The following is a 5,107-nucleotide window of genomic DNA, read 5'->3' as shown; positions in this document are numbered from 1 at the left end:
GGTGCTTGATCGGTTGGATCGTGAAGACGTACGACTACTTCCTCTACGTCGTGTCATCGCTTCCGCAGTCGGTCTGCGTTGGGTACGTAGACAACACTCTCCTCTCGTTGCTATGCATCACATGATCCTGTGTGCGCGTAGGAAAATTTTTGAAATTACTACGAAACCCAACAATAGATTGGTAGGAAAAGACCATCACTCGTCCCCAACCGCCACTCATAAGGAAGACAATCAATAAATACCTCATGCTCCAACTTCGTTACATAGCGGTTCACCATATGTGCATGCTACGGGAATCACAAACATCAACACAAGTATTTCTACAATTCACAACCACCCACTAGCATGACTCTAATATCACCATCTTTATATCGCAAACTATTGCAAGGAATCAAACATATCATATCCAGTGATCTACAAGTTTTATGTAGGATTTTATGAGTAACCATGTGAATGACCAGTTCCTGTCATCTCTCTAAATAGATATAAGTGAAGCAAGAGAATTTAAATCTTTCTACAAAAGATATGCCCACTCTCTAACAAATATAAGTGAAGCAAAAGAGCATTCTACAAATGGTGGTTGTCTATGTAAAGAGAAACAGGCAATCCAAGCTTCAAATGATATAAGTGAAGCACATGAATCATTCTATAAAGCCATACTCAAAAGATATAAGTGAAGTGCAATGAGCATTCTATAAATCAACCAAGGACTATCTCATACCAGCATGGTGCATAAAATAAAAATGAAAAGTAAATGCAAAAGACGCCCCAAGATTGCACATATCACATGAACGAAACGAATCCGAAAACATACCGATACTTGTTGAAGGAAGAGGGGATGCCTTCCGGGGCATCCCCAAGATTAGACGCTTGAGTCTCCTTGAATATTTACTTGGGGTGCCTCGGGAATCCCCAAGCTTGAGCTCTTGCCTCTCCTCCTTCTTCTCACATCAAGACCTTCTCGATCATCGAACACTTCATCCACACAAAACTTCAACAGAAAACTCAGTAAGATCACTAATCTAATATAACTTTTTCATGGCTTAATGAAGCAAATCACTACTCTAAGTACTGTTACAAACCAATTCATATTTTGTTTTTGCATTGTGTCTACTTTAATATAACTTTCTCATGGCTTAATCCACTGATATAAATCGTTAGTTTCATCAAAACAAGCAAACTATGCATCAAAAACAGAATCTGTCTAAAACAGAACAGTCTGTAATAATCTGAACATTCACCATACTTCTGATACTTGAAAAATTCTACCAAAATTAGCAAAAATAAAATATTTGTATATGAAGACAGTGCAAAAAGAATCAGAATCATTTGACATTCCAGCTAAAAATGTAAAATTGCGCACTACAGCCAAAGTTTCTGTCCTGCACCGTACAAACCATCAAGCAAATATAAATATCCTAAAGGCAAACCTTGGCACATTATTTTTATTTTTAAACCTTATAAAAGCACACAACAGAAATAAATGGCTCTCTAAAACTTCTGGGTTGTCTCCCTGGCAACGCTTTCTTTAAAGCCATTAAGCTAGGCATATAGTGCTCAAGTAGTGAATCCACCCGGATCCCAAGGTATATCAAAGCCAATTTTAATTAACAATGATTTGTAATTTAGTGGTGAGCACAAGGTAACATATATCATGTAATGACGAAGTCTAACTCTCTTCCTATGCATCGGCATGTCATAAAAGAACAATTCATGCACACATAGTAAAGGCCAATGCATAGTATAAACAGTTTCTTGCAATTTTATCATGTGGGAAGCATAGAGAGGTGGAGATATAGTTCCTATCTCATAATAATTGCAAGTAGGAGAAGCAAGCACATGCATATTATATTCATCAAAATCATCATGTGCAATGGTAAAAGGCAACCCATCAATATAATTCTTAATAAGTGCAAACTTCTCTGATATAGTGTAGTTGGGACAATTCAAAAAGATAATAGGACTATCATGCGTGGGTGAAATAGCAACAATTTCATGTTTAACATAACGAACTATAGCAAGTTCATCTCCATAAGCATAATTCATATTGGCATCTTGGCCACAAGCATAGCAAGCATCATCAAAAAGGGATATTTCAAGAGAATCAACGGGATCATAACAATCATCATAGCAATCATCCTTCGGTAAGCACGAAGGGGAATTAAACAATGTGTGAGTTGAAGAGTTACTCTCATTAGAAGGTGGGCATGGGTAGCTAATCCACTCTTCCTCCTTTTGTTCTTCGCTCTCCTCCTCATCTTTTTCATCAAATGAGCTCACAGTTTCATCAACTTCTTCTTCCATAGATTCCTGCAAAATATTAGTCTCTTCTCGGACAGCGGAGACTTTCTTAATAAGCGCATTAATTTCGTAATTGTATTCATAATTCTCATAACAATATTTCAGTATAGCTAAATTTTTAGGTCTATAAACAGCATCATCAAAATCTTCAAATTCTTTAAACATAGATTCAATTTCATAAGCACCCTTAAAAGCAACAAATTCTTCAATTTCTTCCACATCATAGTAACCATATATACCGTTAGCATAAGAAGCTAAGGTTTCATTATTATTATATTCACAGGAAAAGGGAAGGTGTGGAGCCTTCACCTTAGAGCAACAAGTATAATTATATCTCAAGCATAGTTTCTAGCATACCAATTCAATATATGAATTTGATCCCATAATAGTTTCCCTTTTTGTGTCAGGCGGTAATCCCTAAAGTATTCACGTTGATCCAACGCTACTCCCATTACATAATTGAATGGGGTTTTCTCAGGATTATTAAAGTAGTACATAATATTTTTCACATAACCAGCATCGAGGGTTTTAGGAGGTTCCCCATCTCCATGAGTAGCAAGTACACCTAATTTTTTTGGTATTTCGTGTTCCATATCCATAACTAAAGATACAGAACAACTAAGAACAGCAAATAAAAATTACTTAGTGATAAAGCAAACAAGCACACGTGAGAATATTCACCCCACGCTATTGCTCCCCGGCAACGGCGCCAGAAAAAGGTCTTGATATCCCACAAGTATAGGGGATCGCAACAGTTTTTGATAAGTAAGAGTGTCGAACCCAACGAGGATCTAAAGGTAGAACAAATATTCCCTCAAGTTCTATCGACCACCGATACAACTCTACGCACACTTGACGTTCGCTTTACCTAGAACAAGTATGAAACTAGAAGTACTTTGTAGGTGTTGTTGGATAGGTTTGCAAGATAATAAAGAGTACGTAAATAAAAAGTAGGGGCTGTTTAGATTAAGAAACAATAAAGTAAATATAGCGAGTGTGGAAAAGTGGTGGTAGGAGTTGCGAAATTGCCCCTAAGCAATTGACTACTTTACTAGACCGATAGCAAGTATTATGTGGGAGAGGCCACTGCTAGCATGTCACCCCTGACTTGGAATTCTATGCACTTATGATTGGAACTATTAGCAAGCATCCGCAACTACTAATGTTAATTAAGGTAAAACCCAACCATAGCATTAAGATATCACTACGAAAAAAGACACGTCTGTGACATTTTGGGCCGAACGAAAAAAAATTTGTCATACATATGACACTTCTATGACGATAATTGTGACAAAACCCGGTATCATCATAGATGTGGTGGGCTCCTACTTCTATGACAAAAAATCATGACAGAAAATGGGCTTTTCGTCCTGGGCGGGCCGGAGACGCAGCTGCATGACATTCTTTGGGCCGTCCATGATGGAAAAAATCATGGTAGAAGCGAGGGGGAGGAAAATTTCGGGGAGTTCCTGGTTACGATGGGAGGTCGGGGGCCGAGCGATGCGTGTTTCTCTCGTACATGTACGCGTGTGTGTGCGAGGTGTTGGCTCTAACTGAACCCTAGCGAGGCGTTGGGCTCTAACTGAACCCGAGTGATTGCACTGCAGGCTACGCATTACTGAACCCGAGCAATCGATCGATGGCTGTTAACTGAACCCGATCGAGCGATTCCTTGGCTACTACTGCTAACTGAAGCCGATCGATGGGATGAACTGTGAGCATTGCGGGGGGTGGATGAACAGTGAGCGGTGGCGTTGCCTCTGGATGAACAGGACCCCATGGTGTGGTGGAGGGCTCGATGAATAGTAGATGGTGGAGGGGTGCCCGTGGAGGGGTGCATGAACATGACCCCGTGGTGTGGCGGGCAGGATGAACATTAGACGGTGGAGGGGTGGTTGAACAGGACCCGTTGGTGTGGAGGGCTGGATGAACAGTAGACGATGGAGGGGTGGTTGAACAGTAGCCGGTGGAGTAGCGCGCGGTGGAGGCTGGATGAACAGGAGCCCGTGGAGGCTGGAGGAGGTCGACGGTGGATGAACAGTAGCTCGTGGAGGCTGGAGGGGGTCGACGGTGGAGATGAACAGTATCCCGTGGAGTCCCGTTTTGCGGTATGCCACACCCCTCCCGATGAACAGGACCCCCGTTTCGACCGTAGCGCTCCAACACAAGTCTGTTTCCTCTGTTTTGCGGTACGCCACACCCCTCCTGATCAACAGGACCCCCGTTTTGACCGTAGGAGGTCCGTTTCCTCCGTTTTGCGGTACGCCACACCCCTCCCGATCAACAGGACCCCCGTATCGACCGTAGGAGGTCTGTTTCCTCCGTTGTGCGGTACGCCAGGCCTCGTTTCTATCGCCTCTTCCGTCCAAGCCCTCCTGATGAACACGACCATGCATTCCGTTGCCTCCCCATGAACACGACGACGACGCTGTTTCTCCGTTCCGACCCAGCCATGTACACGAGCCCTCACCATACGTATGCACGAGTAGGAGTTCGAGACCCCGCCCATATGTACACATACGTGGCCGTATTTTCTTTCTTGCACCCTGGCCGCCTCTACTATGACACGTGCGCGCCTCTACATCCACCAGTATATATGTACGTACACGTTCGTGACCAGAATGACAATGCAACGTATGCTTCAACCAGGTGGGTCCCGACTGTCAGGCACTTCCTTGCCTGCGAAGATGTAGCTGGTGGGTCCCAGCAGTCAGGGGGCAAATCGTTTTTTTTTGCCCGGATGCACTTCCTTGCGTGCGAAGATGTAGCTGGTGGGACCCAGCAGTAGGGGGGCTGGTGGGTCCCA

This window comes from Triticum dicoccoides, chromosome 4A (genome assembly GCF_002162155.2).
Source record: "Triticum dicoccoides isolate Atlit2015 ecotype Zavitan chromosome 4A, WEW_v2.0, whole genome shotgun sequence".
Taxonomy (NCBI): domain Eukaryota; kingdom Viridiplantae; phylum Streptophyta; class Magnoliopsida; order Poales; family Poaceae; genus Triticum; species Triticum dicoccoides.
This window is presented reverse-complemented; position numbering follows the sequence as displayed.